At 53.7% G+C, this 15,936-nt stretch overlaps 1 protein-coding gene across 2 annotated transcripts in view; it reads left to right on the forward strand.

Annotated features, from left to right (window-relative positions):
* The first annotated feature begins 2,376 nt into the window (after positions 1-2,376).
* DPYSL5 (dihydropyrimidinase like 5) overlaps positions 2,377-15,936 on the forward strand; it is a 41,181-nt gene continuing 27,621 nt past the window's right edge. The window contains exon 1 of one of the 2 annotated variants that reach the window (XM_033145254.1): positions 2,377-2,442. The gene's annotated coding sequence lies outside the window, so the exon portion shown is untranslated. The remainder of the gene's footprint in view (positions 2,443-15,936) is intronic. The other variant, XM_033145255.1, reaches the window with a different exon arrangement.

Genomic DNA, 15,936 nt, shown 5'->3' on the forward strand with positions numbered 1-15,936 from the left:
GCATTACGCTTTCCATTTTTAAGTTCAGAATCTACCAGCCTGAAGCAACAAGCGCATGGAATTGTAATGGCTGCAAGCGACAGATCCAACAGCATTGACCCAGTACTCCAGCAATGTGGTCACTTTGACAGGGAGGTGAACAATGACATTCCTGATGCTACTGAAGATATGATGATGTTGATCTTGGACAGGTAGCTAATGAGACTCACGGCCATGTTGGTATAGACTTTTCTGCTTTGTGCTCAGTGGCAGCTCTGCAGGCTATCTGGAAGAAGAAGTGTGGTGTAGTGGTTAAGAGCGGTGGACTCGTAATCTGGTGAACCGGGTTCGCTTCCCCTCTCTTCCGCATGCAGCTGCTGGGTGACCTTGGGCTAGTCACACTTCTCTGAAGTCTCTCAGCCCCACTCACCTCACAGAGTGTTTGTTGTGGGGGAGGAAGAAGGGAAAGGAGAATGTGAGCCGCTTTGAGACTCCTTCGGGTAGTGATAAAGCGGGATATCAAATCCAAACTCTTCCTCTCTTCTTCTTCTTGACCTTGAGGTTGAGACCACTGAAGTGGAAGTGACAAACTTGTTGGCTGTGGCCATGGATGACTTCTGGTGGGCCTGTGCGAAACTCCCTCAGAAACTGCTCCCTTTATTTTCCCGCCCAAAGTGCTGGCTCCGCCCCTCTCTGACTGGCTGGGGAGCCAATCAGATAGAGGCTCCAGCCCCCTGGTGGCATTCCAGAGGAACTGCATCCCCGACTCTGGTCTGGCTCTGCTGTCAATCACAGCATCTCTTGGGCAAGGGCTGCTGCAACTGATATATGTGCAAACCAGCTAGAGCTCCAGGATGGAGGGAGGCATGTTTTCTCAAAAGTTCTTTCGCAAATCACAGTGGCAGAAGAGGACTCCAGAGGCAGAAGGCAGCTTTCAGCCTAGCAGAATCCAACCTCAGCTGCCCACGCTCAAGGCAAGAGGTGCTGCTCACTTGCAAATTTCTGCTCGCAAAGCTCCAAATACAGAGAGCCGAAGCTGTGCTTATAATGATTATGCATTACAAGTGCTTTAAACCCGTTAAATTAACGGGCGCTAGAACATGTGGTGAAACATTTAAAAAAACAGACTGCTCGCCCGCCGCCACTTGTAACGGCCGCTGCCGCTTATAAGTACGTCCACACAAGTGCGCACCCGCCATGTGCCCACGCACACCCGCCGCTTCAACAGTTTCGCCCGGCCGCCCGAAGTCTCTGCGCTCCAAGTCCCAACGGCTGTCTGTGGGGCACATGCGCAGTAGCGCAATCCCATGGACACAGGGACTGGACGCAGAGACACTTGCACTTTATTAGTATAGATTGTATCTAATTTCAGTTATAAATAAGCAGCTATTAGTGGTCAAGAGAAAAGTGTGGGGAGACCCAGGGGGCGGGGAAGTTCCGCAAGGAACAGAGAAATCCCCTAATTTGGGGTATGGGCGCGTTGCTGCCACAGGTTCTGTGAGGAAGCCAGAGAGTAGGACAGCAGGGTAGTCCTGGGGGAACCTGGAGCCCAGTGTGTGGCAGTCATGGAAAAGCAAATCCCAGGCTAGGGATCGTTCAGAAAGGAATTGAAAAGTAAACTGCCAACATCATGCCATTATAGACATCTATGGTGCTACTGCATTTGGAATATTGTGTGCAGTTCTGGTCGCCTCACCTCAAAGAGGATATTTTAGAGCTGGACAAAATCCAGAAAAGGGCCACCGAAATGATCAAGGGAATGGAGACAGTGTTGACAAGTGCAAGTGGCCTTGTCCTTGAATCCTCCTGTGGACTTTCCCTTGGGGGCATCTGGTTGGGCCTGATCCAGCAGCTGGGCTGCCTTGATGGAACCTCCAGGTCCAGAGGCAGTCTATCTGCAGGCGCAGGTTGCGCAGGGCATTTGGTGACGGTGAGGACGGGATGCTGCGGGAGATGGATGACAGGCGGGCCCGCCCCGGTGGGCAGAGCCACCCTGGCTGTTATCCCAACGGCCTGGCCTCGAGGCCCACCCCGAAACAAAGCGGCCTGCGAGGCGTTCCCGTTGTCGGGACCCGGCTTTGGCTCGGGAGGGCGAAGCCCACGAAGCCGCTTCGTTTCTCCCGGTCGCCGGGGCCCTCGGGGCTTTCCCGGAGCGAGCAGGCCTCGTCGCCATGGCAACGCGAGGATGGAGCAGGCCGCGCCCTGGTCCTGCGGCCACGCCCTCGGGGCGGCGCTGCGCCTCTCGGGAATCGTAGTCCCGCCCCGCGCGGGGGAACCGCCCCCTCGTGGCGCCGGCGGCGCGGCGATTGGCCCGGGCGGCGGCGGCGGCGGCGGGCGAGCGCGAGCTGGCCCCGCCCCTGCCTGGCGCGCGCGCTCCGAGGGAAGCAGGTGAGGAGGCAACGCGGAGGGCGGCCGCCGGGCGACGACGACGACGGACGGGGAGGGGGACGACGGGGACAGCCGGTGAGCGGGGGCCGGGAGAGGACCGGGGCGGGGGGAGGAAGGAGGCCAGCCCCGGGAGCCGGCTGCACCTGCCGGGGGTCTCCGTCCCCGCCTGCCCCCCCCCCCGGCCGGCTCCCGTCGGGGCGCCTCCCGCCCGCTTTGTCTGCAGCCCCACCCCGTCGGGGGAGCGGCCTCGCCCACCTGGGGCCCCTCGCGGCGCCGGCCTTTGTGCTCCTCCGGGGGGCGGCGGGGCCTTTGTCTGGGGTGGGCGCTGCCCTTTCCCGGGGGACGGGAGGGGAGGGAGGGAGGGGCGGGCTCCGGCCCTTCGGTGGGGCGGGAGGGGGATGCCTGCGACGCAGCTGACAATGGCCGGGGCTTGGCGCAGGGCTGCGCTTTGTGCTTCTGCGGCCGGGCTTAGCGCCGGGGAAACTGAGGCACGGCAAGGGCGGAGGGAGGGGGCGCCCTGGTGGTGGCGGCGGCGGCATTGGCATTGCTCTCTCCCTGCAGGCGGCGGCCCTCCTGGGCGGGGAGGCGCAGGACCTGGGCAGGGCCCTTAGAGCCCCCCCCCCCTCGAAAGCATGGGGCTGGGGGGTGTCAGATTCTGGGGGCCACCTGGGGCCGACAAGCATCTTTGACTCGGAGATGGAGGAGCAGCAAGCGGAGGGCAGCAGAGGCACCCCCTGCCCCCCTCGGAGGCTTCCCCCAACTGCCCTACCGCCTTGCCCCACGGTGGCCCAAAAGGCTGACCCATTTGCCTCGCCCACCCTGGTAGGCCCCTGATGGACCCCCCCCCCCCCAGCATCCCCACCAGAGCCTAGTCAGGAGTAATCTCCTAGGAGCAAGGATTATTGACTCGATGGAGGAGTCACGCCAGTTCACCCCATCCGCCTGGTCCCCACCCAGACACTAAATCTGCCCGCCCAAACCCACCCTACCCCACAGAAGGGGGATCAATCGCACGCACAGCTGCCGCCGCCGCCGCCACTACTACTGCTTCATACCTGCCTCCTTTTAACGGGGAGGAACAATCAGATTCTGGCTGCCGCTCCATTGGGGGGGGGGAGAGGCCTGCGTGTTGGGGGTGGTTTGATATTGATTACTCTGAAGATGTTGGTGTCTCAACAGAAGGGACCACCCTCTTCCTTTGCTTTGCTTTTTCTGGACCACAGGCTTCTCTCCTGCCTCGGGCAATTAAAGAGCTGGAGGGCACTTCCGCACTTTGTGGTTGGCACAGCTTTGTTTTGTGTTGGATTGGTTCGCGTCCAGAAGGCACCCAAGGCTTGCAAAGGTTGAGCCTGCCCCTGTGGCAGAGGGGCGTGTGCATGCGTGCATCTTGCTCCCCCATCTCCTTGACGGCTATGAGCTGTTGCCTATATTCCTGCAAACTGCAAGTAGCTTCTGTCCGGCCTGAGAAGGAGGATATTGGCAGCTGCAGAAGTAGGAACAACGAAATTCAGTGGGATTTATTTCCTTGCAATTCCACTGGATGCTGTGAGGTCTGATGCTGGCATCCATGTGTGCCATGGGGGTGGGGGGAGATGCCCCAGTGTATCCTTCCTAGTGCCCTCCTCAGTTTCCCTCTGTGCAAGGGAGCCTATAGGGAGCATGCATGCAGTGGGCTGCAAAGCAGGAGAGAGATGGCTCATAGTTCTGACACCTTGTCTTAACCTCTGGCTGCTTCATTGAAGAAAAAGCTGTAGGCAGATCCTGCCGTTTTTTGTTCTGGTTTATTATTATTATTATTCTTATTTCTTAGTAGTTAGAGATTTGATTGAAGTAAAGCAAGCAAATGAATGCAATGGAAATAATAGAAGTACAAAAAGCTTCACGGTAAATACAGGAGAGACTTAAAATTAGGTTGGTAAAGTACTTGAAGACCATTAGGAAAGCCAAATTTCAGGTAGTGCTGTGGAGGGGGAGTCCTGGCTGTCTACATTTGTTGAGCTATAAGATAAAATCCCATCCAACAGCACCAAATGTGGGTCCTCTGAGCCTTTGGCAGCACATAATTTATGAGTTAATTTTTCAGCTAATGCTAAATGCCACGTGGCTTTTGTCAGAAAAAAATCAGTGTGTCTATTTCCCCCCCATGCTTTGAAGCTTGCAAATGATGCTCAGGAATTGGAAACATTTTTCCCTGCCAAGCTATAGGTGAAAGTGCCATCCTCTGCCCAGCTTTCCCTCCTGTAGGGCTGGCCAAAGGACCACCCAATCCTAAGGGTCTGAAGAAGGTCAGAAGGTCGGCTGGGGAGCGGTGTCCCTGTTGGCATTCCAGCCCAGGGCTCTGCCGGGGGTCCTGGCCCTCCCTCCGTGTTGCTTGGCGATGGGACTGGGACACTAGCTGCCTGTCAGAAGCAAACAAAACCTTGAGTCAGGTTGGCCTGTGCTGGGGGAGGGGTGCGGAGCAGCAAACAATGGCTGTTTGGCCGCCAGCTTCCACACTCTGGGGAAAGTACAATGCTTCTCTGTGTGGAAGGTCCCCTGCAAAATAAACGCAGGACAGGGAGCCCCCCCCCCCCAGTAGCAGTGCGAAAGGCTGAAGACAGGAGGGGTGTGGAGAAGCCTTTTTCTGGTGGGAAGCAGTGCTCGATATTTGCCAGCCGCGTTTTGCTACTGACGTGGGTCCAGTTGCGACTAAGTGGAGATTTCTGGGCATCAGGTTGGCGACCACAGTTTAAAAACCTCTGCCTTAGTCCATAGTTATTTCCATTTCCACTGTGTGTGTGTTTCTCCTTCTTGCAAACTGAGACAAGTGCATTGTTGTAAGAACAAGCTGGAGTCAAGCAATGTAGTTGAGGTCATAGAATCGTAGAATTGTAGCGCAGGAATGGACCCCACGGGTCATCTAGTCCAACCCCATAGCAAATAGACACTCTGTTGTGGCAACCGTAATGTAGATTTACGGTGCCATTTGGCGCTTAGCTTATATAGCTGTGTTTCCAACCCTGGTTGGAAGATGACGATGGGCCACTCCCATCGAGAGGGATGGAGAAGGAGGAAGAGGATGGGCTGGGATGGTGGGGAGCAAGACTGGGGCTCTGAGCCTGCCCTCCCTGATGGATGGGGATGTAATGAACATTCACTTCCTGCTGCGACTCGAGAGCCCAGCCTCTCTCCCAGGGATCTTGAATCCACCCAAGTATTGCTTATTGTTTCTAACAAGCAATTCTGGGCATTCTGTGGCCTCTAAGGCAAAGGCTGTCCATGACAGTCAGCGGCCTGGTTGTATGGTAGAGGGGAGGCTGCCGTGAGCCAGTGTCCTAGACTTCTGTGCCCTGCCTCTTCGCAACCAGACTGGTGTCAACTTCTGCTTGCTTTTGCCTGCACTTCTGCCTTCTGATTTCTCTTCAGTGTTCCTGGGAATACTAGGCAGATGCCGGCTAAGGGGGGCTGAGAATGCCTTTCCCATTGACTTAGTTTAGCTCTGCCGTTGCTAACCTGTGCCTTCCAGATGATTTGTGCTGCTGCTCCCTGGGGCTGATGGGAGTTGGAGTCCAAGCATCTGGTTCCTCCTCATCCTGGGAAAAAGTGACAATTGGGGTGCCGCAGGGTTCTGTCCTGGGCCCGTTGTTGTTCAACGTCTTGGATGAAGGAATTGAGGGGATACTCATCCAATTTGCAGATGACACCAAATTGGGAGGGGTAGCTAATGCTGCAGAAAGCAGAATCAGAATTCAAAAATGACCTTATCAGATAGGAGAACTGGGCCCAAACTAAGAAAATGAATTTAAACAGGGACAAATGTCAGGTTCTCTGCACTTGGGCAGGAAGAACCAGCTGCACTGGTGGGGGACACTTGGCTTATTAGTAGTACAGTACACCTGAAAAGGATCCTGGGGTCTTAGTAGATCCCAAGCTTAACACAAGCCGAGAGTGTGATGATGATGATGATTATTATTTATTGAATTTATATACCGCCTTATATTTCTTATACCCTGCCCACCTGACTGTGTTGCCCCAGCCACTCTGGGCAGCTTCCAACAAAAATACTGTGGGGGGGGGGGAGACCAAACATTAAAAGCTTCCCAAAACAGAACTGCCTTCAGACTTTGCAAAAAATGATATAGCTGTTCAATTCGTTGACATTTGCCAGGAGGGTGTTCTGCAGGGTGGGTGTTCTTGCAATGAGGGAACCACAAGAAGGTCCTGGGTGCTGGACTTCAGTGTCCAGGCTGAACAATGGGGGTGGAAATACTCCTTCAGCAAAAAAAGAGGAAAAGCCAATGCAATTCTGGGCTGCATCAATAGGAGTATAGCATCTAGATCAAGGGAAGTAATAGTACCACTGTATTCCGCTCTGGTCAGGCCACACCTGGAATACTGTGTCCAGTTCTGGGTGCTGTAATTTAAAATAGTTGTTGACAAGCTGGAATGTATGCAGAGGAGGGTGACCAAGAAGATCAAGCCTTATGAGGAACGATTGAAGGAGCCTGAAAAAAAGACTGAGAGAAGATATGAAAGCCATCTTCAAATATCTCAAAAGGCTGTCACATGGAAGAGGGAACAATCTTGTTTTCTCCTGCTCTGGAGGGTAGAACCTGAACCAATGGATTCAAGTAACAAGAAAGGAGATTCTGACTAAACACCAGGAAGAACTGTTCGACAGTGGAATGGATTCCTTTGGGAGGTGGTGGACTCTCCTTCCTTGGAGGTTTTTAAGCAGAGGTCGGCTGGCCATCTGTCATGGATGCTTTAGTGGAGAGTCCTGCACTGCAGGGGTTGGACTAAATGACCCTGAGAGTCCCTTCCAACTCCACTATTCTGTGATTTTATTGAGAGGTTGCCAGGTTGGCAAAGACCTTCATCAGCATATCGGATGGTCTTTATTTATCTTGTTTTTGCTGCTTTTCTCAGTATAAAAATAGAGAGCTGCCAGGGGTTGGTTTTCAGACTGTTTATCTGCTCGGGAGTGTAACATGCTCCTTTGATCATTCTATTCCTCTACAGTTCTTCAATTTTCAAAGCATCATGAAATACAGAGGGTTGAAAAAACCTGGATCAGCCATCTCCCTGGATCAGCGTGGGAGGCAAATGAAAAGTGTGGCATCTTTGAGAATTTCTGTTTTGTTGTAATCTGGTGCATTGCTTGTGAGCACTTGGGGTTGAGAAGGGTGTGTGATTTCTTCCAGTTACAGGTAGGTAGCCGTGTTGGTCTGCCATAGTAGAAAAAAAAATTCCTTCCAGTAGCACCTTAGAGACCCAACTAAGTTTGTTATTGGTATGAGCTTTCGTGGTATCTGAAGAAGTGTGCATGCACACGAAGGCTCATACCAATACCAAACTTAGTTGGTCTCTTAAGGTGCTACTGGAAGGATTTTTTTTAATTTCGTTTCTGACTTCTTCCACTTTCTTGAGCCTCTGCAGGGTGTGTGCATGTGCTACACTGCATAGCTGTCAACTTTCCCTTTTTTGCGGGAAATTCCCTTATTCCAGCACTATTTCCCATTGCAAAAAAAAGGGAAAGTTGACAGCTGTGCACACTGGAAGGTCTGAACTCTTGGCTGGGAGCGTAGCATTTAGGCTTAGAGGTTGGAATTGGCCAGAGAGGCTGGGAAAGGTGGGCTGATCCCTCTTCTCCCTTGAGCCTGATGCCCTTGGAGCTTTCCTTAAGCATGAGAGCTGCTACCTTGGTGCAAGGATGGGGCTGGGTCCTCTTTGGGGCACTTGGAGCCTGTTGAAGCTCCTGAGGCTTTGATACTACTGACCTCCAGATGCACTGATGGTTCATGGGTCCAGCTGCCTCCTGTGCAGTGTCAGGGTCTTCTGGGGCTCCCTGTTGGAGCCACGGAGGGAGAGGCTCATTGTCGTGGTTCTTTGGCCCAGATTCCCCTTGGACTGCGGCCTCCTTCCATACTAGGGAATGAGGTGCCAAGTGACACCATAGCTTGTTTCCTGCTCCGCAGCATGTAACCCAAAGCAATGGATCCAAATGAAAAGAAAGGAGATTCTGAGTAAACATTAGGAAGAACTTTCTGACAATGGAGCGGATAACATCAGAAGGTGGTGGACTCTCCTTCCTTGAAGGTTTTGAAACAAAGGCAGGGTGGCCATCTCTCAGGGGTTCTGTGATTCCTGCATTTCAGGGGGTTAGACTAGATGACCCTTTGGGGGCCCCTTCAACTCTACAATTCTATGATTCCGTGAAGAAGCTCTTTGGGCAGCATGTTGGCAGTCAGGGGCTCTTGCCCCAGCCCAGGAGCTTGAACTTCAGCCTCTGATGTCTGTAGTTTCCTAAGTGCCAGGTGACTCTTGGGTGAAGCTTGGGCCTGGAGGACCTGCCCAGTGGACTGTTGGTCCTCCATATTTGGCTCAAGTGGAGGTCAGGGTGACTGGTGGGGGCTGGAGGCTCTTTGGCCTCCACAGCCCCTCTTTTTGAGGCCATGCCCCCCTCCCTTTAGCCCCAAGCGAGGTGGTGCAACTAGAATACCAAGTGTGGGTGGTCTGGATTCTGGTCCCAAAAGCCACCTTCCCTCCAGTCCAAACAAACCATTCCTGCACACGGATCTGCTGGTGCTCAAACCGCCCAGTTCTCCTTGAGAAACTGCACCCCCATCCTGCTTCCCAGCTCTCTGGAGTCTGGGGCAGGGAAGCAACTGGGGATTGTGCCCAGGACATTCTGTGTCAAGTGCTCAGCCGCTGCGGCCCCTCTCTTAATGCCCTGGCCTTCTCTGGCAAGGCCTTTGCCTCATTGACAAAACAAATCCAGGGACCTGCAAGTCTTGCTTCAGCTCAGGGTTGGGATTCTGGACTCTGAGTAGTAGCTCCAAGTTATAATCTGAAGTGGCAAACCATACTGTGTGGGAAATACCAGTCAATCATTGGAAATACAAATTCCCACTTTTTATTAAAGCCACAAATAACACTGCGGGAGCTTAAAGACCAACAGATTAATTATGGCATCAGCTTTTGTGGACTGATGCCACCGTAAATTTTCTAGTTTTCAAGGTGCCACAGCACTGCGGGGAAGGTGGGTGGGAGGCAGGCAGGCAGGGCATAGACTCTGTCTATCCAGCCTCTCAGTCAAAGGCTGCCTTTAATTTATTGAAACAATAAGATCATATGAACTCCAGGCCATCATTCTGTTCAGCTTTATTGCTTTCTTCTGAGAAGCATCTCATGAAATCAGAAGAATTGCCCGCTGCAGGGGGTTTCCTCCTGCTCCTGCCTTTCTTCCTCTCCAGAGGTACCAGGGCAAGGCGATCTTCTGCCTGCCCTTCAGATGGACGAGTGGGGCTCCTGTCTCCCTCAATAGCTTTCCATGTTCAGGCTGACCTTTGCCCACCACGTGCCCTCTGGGCACTTTGGACAAGAACTCCCATAATGGCCGTGCTTGCTGGGGCTGGCGGGAATTGGGAGGAAACCTGGTTGACTTCAACACAATTCCAGGTGACTGAAGCTGGTTTCTGAAGGGGAAAGGGACAGTTTCCCTTGCTCACTGGGAACACAGTGCAAGCAAGAGGCCTCCAGTCAGTGCCAACTCTTGTCAAGTGGGTCACAGTTGGGGTGAGAGTGGTGGTGTTGAGGGGCTGATTCCACTCCCTTTTCCAACCAAGACACTTCGGTCTGTAGCCCAGTCTGGTGGGTGGGGGACGTCCCAGGTCCCTATGCCCGGAGCAGCAGCCCCTTGGAGGTTGGTCTTGGGATTCCCAGCAGGAGGGATCTGTGCTGTCAGCCTGTCACTTTTCCCATTGAGGGTGCCACACCCTGGGCAGGGCACCTAAGCTGGCACAGACACTGATGAGATGTAGGCAGCACTGACCGGCAGAGGCTGTTCAGGATTTCAGGCAGGGAATCTCTCCAAGTGCTCCTGTGATGCAGAGCAGACACTCGGCTGCGCTGGCCTGGCTCCCTGAACAGTCTTCCTTTGTTGCACGAGAGGGGCTGCTGCTGCTGCTGCTGCTGCAAAGGCCTTTAGCCAGAAGGGCAGCAGGGAGATGCGGCTAAAGCAAATCTTTTCCTGGAGGGGAGGGATTCTTTGGGTATCTTTGGGGAGGGTATTATTACCCCTTGCAAGGGGCTGGTGTCTTCTCCTCCAAGGCAGGACCATCTTTGCCTCTGGTGATTCAGCCGGCTTGGGTCGCCTCCTACCTTTTTGACGCTGAAGAAGTTGTGATGTTTGGTGGGATATTATCATGCCTCCCCTTAAGCTTTTCTCCTCCAAGGAAAACACAGGACTAGGGCTCCAGGCCGCTTGTCGTCTTCATTGTATTTTTCTGGACACGTTTTTCCAGTTTGTCCAGGTCTTCCTTAAAATGTGGCACCCAGAATTGTCACAGGCCTGTCCAGGAGAGAGTGGGACTGTTGCTGCCTGTGATCTGGACATTGCGCTCCTGTTAAGGACACTTGAGAAGCTGCATTAGCTTTTCTTTGCAACTGAATCACACTGGTGGCCCCAATCCAGCTTAAGATCTGCTCAACCCCCCCCCCCCGCCCCGCACACAAGGTGCTGCCAAGTCAGGTCTCTCCCTTGGATTTGATTTGGCTTTGAACCTAAATGCAGGGCTTCACATTTGTCTCTGGTGCATTTGGCCTTGTTGGTTTTGGGCCAGGAGTCCGTGGTCCAGAGGGAACTCTAAACTGGAAAGAAAGATGCGCTGCTCTGGAGTCTCAGCTGATGAAATTTTGCCGCCAACTAGGCAAGCAAAATTAGAGACTTGCTAGTAGACAAGAGTGGGAGAGGCCCGGAGCACCCAGGCGCAGCTCCGAGTCGCCGGCTGTGAGCTGATCCAGGCTGCTGGGGCTTCCTCAGCATCTTCATCACAGCCTCTCCTCCCTGCCTGGGGGACTTGACTAGCCACCCCCTTTCTCGTCAGCGGCCTCCTCCTGCTGCGCCACTGTGTCAGCCAAGGTGTGGCTGAAGAAGCTGGACCGGCTGTGGCGCAGTGAGAGCGTTCTGGGCATGGAGACGCTGATGGACTTCCTCATCAGCCTCTGGCCCGAGTGACTCACAGCTGCAGAAGGAGACGCTCGTCTCAGGCTTCCTCAAGTGGGCATGAACCTCCTGCTTATTGAGACCCAGAATCAGCACCCACCATTCCACTGATCCTCCATGCCTGATTATTCCTTGCGCTTCCCTCTTGCCCTTGCTTCCAGTGTGGGGACTGCTGCCCTTCAACCTTCACGATTAAACCGGCTTTGCCTAAATGGGGGCCGTTGCCCATCTATGAGTTGCCTCGAGTTTTTATAACTGGCTGGTCAGTGGCTGGGAAGCCTCTCCCCAAAGTAGAAACGTGAAAGAAAAAAGCAGAAAAGTTGGGGTCATGGTTGCATTATCCCAGTGTTTTCCCGGGGGCTTCGTATCTCTACCCCAAAGCCTCGGGCAGCAACAGAAAGGAGGGGAAGCGTTTTTGGAAAGAAAACTCCCATGTTCCATGGTCTGAGTCATGTGACTCAGCAGCCTAGGCAAATTTTTGAGGGGAGGAGTTGAGCAGAGGCAGCTCTTGGGGCTACTCTCTGTTCCAGGGTCAGCTGGGTCCCTGGGGGGGGGGTCATGCTTCTGACTGCCAGCTGCTGGAAACCACAGGAGGGGGGAGTGTTGCTCTTGCACTTGAGTCCTGCTTGGGGGTGTCTGGTTGGCCACTGTGAGGAGGGGGGCCTTTGGCCTGATCCAGCAGGCAGACAGGCTCCTCTCAGGTTCTCCGTGTTCCACAATTACTGCTAGAAATTGCCAATCTCTAAAGCAGCCGCTGCTCCTTCTGCTGTTGCTGTGTTGTGCCATGCAAGGCGCTTGCTTGCCTGCCTCTGGATCCTCAGATGTCTCCCTGAAATGACTCTCATCTTCAGCAAGCTGTCAGCGCTCCCTGCAAGGACTTCAAAACAAAGAACGGAGGGGGGGGGTGTCTCAGGCACTCCTCCGATGTGTCATTGCATGGCATCTGCACCAGCCCCGTTTGCTCATTAAGCTTTCCCCCGGCGTTCCTTGTTAAAAGGGACCTGCTTTCATCTGTGCTGCAGCAGTGTATCAGGCAGCCTTGGGAAAGAGTTGGGGGGTCTTGGCAAGTGGAAGGGGTCCCAGGCTCTCCACAGGAGGGTCTGCATGTGGCCCCAGGGTGCTCTGGGTCTGATCTTGCTTTCCCTCCTCTCTCTGGGCTGCTGTAGGCAGCTGCACAGTCCTGGATCCTTTGTGGCCTTTTGAGGCAATACACAGGGGGGAGCCTCTGTTCCCCCCACTGTGTCCTAAGGAGGAGTTGGGGAGCCTTGTTGAGAAGAGACTCCTGCCCTTGCCAGTTATGGTGGGGGCAGCGGCTGCAGCTGACTTTGGGACGGATGCAAAGAGCTGCCCTCTTCTGCTGCTTTGAGCCTCAGCACTGCACAGTCTGAGGGAGTGGGTCTGGGTCTGCTTTGCCCGCCCTCTGAACATTGTGCTCAGCACCCTCCGTGACTTTGCAAAGTCTCCTCCCCATTCCGTCCTTCCTCCTGGAGCCCCTAAAGGTGCTGCTTGAGAGTGTGTCCCTTGCAGGGTGGATGCAGCGGGTCATGGGGAGGGGGCTTGAACAATGGGGATGGGACAAAGCCAGTGACTGTTATACCCTCCCAAGACACAAAGGCTTCTCTCTCCCCCCCCCTCTCTCTCCCAGTTGTTTCTCTTTCCTGGGGTGGACAATGGCCAGCATTTACCGATCCCAGCAAATGGTGGGTGGTGTTCTGTGTCACCTGGGTGCTGAAGGGACGCTGAGCCCTGGGCTTGTGTGTTTAAAAGGACTCCCCTGCAAACTCCTGACAGTGAGGGGAAGGAGTGTGCAGGTGGAGGGTGCTGCGGAGTTGTGCAGTGGGGCTGGGGGACGGAAGGACAGGAAAGGCATGAAGAGGAGGAGGAAGCAGCCAAGCCGTTTTCGGATCTGTGGGTCCCCACAGCACCTTGCATTTGGTTCCCAGGAATGTGGGGCCTTGAGAATCTTCTGATTTCAATGTCTTTTTTTTTAAAGGAACCTAGAAGCTGGCTTATGTGGCATGCCAGATTATTTTTTTTAAACATTCAGTTGTTGTTCTCAGTGTGGTGTAATTGTTGTCACCTGCCCTGGGACCTTGGGGTGAAGGTTGGTTGTTGTTGCTGCTGCTATTATCATTTATTAGGCTGGCTGCCAGGGCCCCAGGAAGAGAAGGGGTCATCCTTCAAAGGGAAGGCTGGCCATAAGGGTGTGGCGAATGTACATTTGGTGGCCTCTTGGGTCTGAGAGGCTGCAGGGCCTGGCCAGGGAAGCTGTGCTGCTCAACAAGGTGGCATCCTGCTCTGCTGCCTCAGGCCTTAGCTGGGGGGTGTTTCTTACAAGTTGGAGCTCAATGGACTCTGTGCAGAGGGTGCTCTGCCCTCTCCCTGCTGACTGGCACTGCGGCATGCTCAGCTGCTGCAAGGGGGGAGAGGGGGCTGGCCTCAGGTCGGGGGGGGGGCGCAGTCAGGTCCACAGCTGCTGGCTGCAGTTGTTCTGGGCCACAATTACTTGTTTTCTCCATCTCTCCTCCTATGGTCGGGTGGCCATTTTTCAAATAGTGAAAATCCAGACACAAAAGTTGCTAACAATTTTGCGCTTATTTTTTTAAGGAAAATTGGCAAAAACAACACTATCGACATTGGCTGCCATACGTCCAGATTTTCCTGGATATTTTGCCAATTTCTGCCGGGACGCAGCTTCCGACTGCAGTGTTCCGGGTATATCCGGGAAATTCCAGATGTGTGGCAGCACCAAATTGCCCTGGCCCACGTAAGCCCCTTCCTGGGTGGGCAGGGCAGGGTTCTTTGGCTTTTAGGCGCTTAGAGGATTTACATCCATCAAGCGATCTATACAGTTTGTTAAGTAAATGAGTAAAACCAGCAAGCCCCTTCTGTGAGCTGCTGGGCCTCATCTTAGCGAGTGGCGTGGGAAAGTCGAGCTGCAGAATCCACTATGAGACAGGTGGTCTCACTTGGAGACTGTGGCTTTGATGCTCTGCAGGCCCCTTTCCTGCTTGTGTCCGCACTGGTCTGGATGATTGGCAGAGGGTGTCGCTGGTGGAAGGCAGTCCTACCCCTCTAGCTGAGGAAGGGAGGCATGGGCCTGTTAGCTTCTGAGTTGTCTCCAATTCTGCTTTGACAACTGCGTGAATAATCTGTGGGTGCCTTTGAGCTTCCTAAATCTTTGAAAACCAGATGCTGGCTGAATTCTACAACACACCTCATCCTGCATAAAGATTGTGGTGGGCAGGACTGCTGGCCTTGTGTGGTGCCTGCCCCATTCTGAGTGTTCCTGTAGAGTATTCTGGGTCTGCCTGGTGCTCTCCCCACACTGCGCAAGAGTTGGGAGGGACCCCCAAGGATCATCTAGTCCAACACCCTGCCAATGCCCTGCCCTGATGTTCAAGGCTTCCGTTTCCCCTCCCACCTGCTAAGAGAGAGGAGGCCACATTGCATAGCTACATGAGTGAGATGGGGTATCTATGGGCCACAGCAACTCTGTGGGAATGTTTAGGAGTGTGGATGAGTATATATTATTTTATATATATCATCCCAGCTTGTGTGAGCAAGCTCCAAACTTAGCAGAGTTCCATTCCCTTTTAAAACACAGCAGAAAACAGTTGCATAGGCTTGCTAAAGCCTCTATAAGAAATAGATATTCCTGGTATATTCCCCTTCTTCCCTCTTAAAAGTAAAGACACAATACAGTACTGATTATAAGATATAAAAGTTTACTTACAGTCATCGTCTATGAGATACAGTGCAGGCTCAAAGAGGCACATAAGCTTAGATAAATCTATTTACATGTGGTGAAGCTGCTTCCATAGGGGAAAAGGCTTCACCTCTCCTGCATCCTGCTTGTTCAAAAGACGAGGCAAAATGGAGAGTGATCTTTGGGATCTTGTTCCCAGGTAAGACCACACCTACTTCTGGTTCCTGTAACTCAGTCCAGGTAAACAGGAAGTTAAGCCTGGAGGACTGAGTTACCTTCATGTCCACTCTAGCAGTGTTGGGTTTGGCTGCTCTGTGTTTACATCCCACAAACTCTCCCTCCCCAAGCTTCAGGTCTGCTCTGATACTGCACCTGAGTACCCAGTACCGAGGCCTCAGTCCTACAGACCCTACAGACCCGGCTGGTTTCCTCATTCCCTATCAAGGCTTGGATAAAGGTGTGAGCAGCTGCAGACCTGAGGGCTGGCTGGTGGGGCAGGTAGTGTCAGCCCACGGACTGGTCCCCAGTTGACTGTGCCTTGGGCCCTATACCTAGCCTGCCAGTTCCAAGCTGTGGGGGATCCTGGTGCAACAAGCTTCCCTCTCCTGCAAGCACCAGGCAAGGCTTGCTCTCCCAAGGACCTCGGCCTCTGCTCGCCTGCAATTGCAGCTTCAGAGTAGACCCTATTTGCAACCATGCAGCCATCAAAAGGGAACTTGCCTCCCTCTCCTCCAGGTTTTGGGTCCAGCTCCAGCTTGTGGGAATGCAGGTTTTGTTTGATTCCCGGAGACCCCTCCCTCCCCCTTTTCTTTCGATCCGCCTCTCTCACACAATAGGAGCTGGTGGTCTGTCTGGGAGCCTCTGAGCTGGCAGC

Source organism: Lacerta agilis, chromosome 3 (assembly GCF_009819535.1).
Source record: "Lacerta agilis isolate rLacAgi1 chromosome 3, rLacAgi1.pri, whole genome shotgun sequence".
NCBI lineage: Eukaryota > Metazoa > Chordata > Lepidosauria > Squamata > Lacertidae > Lacerta > Lacerta agilis.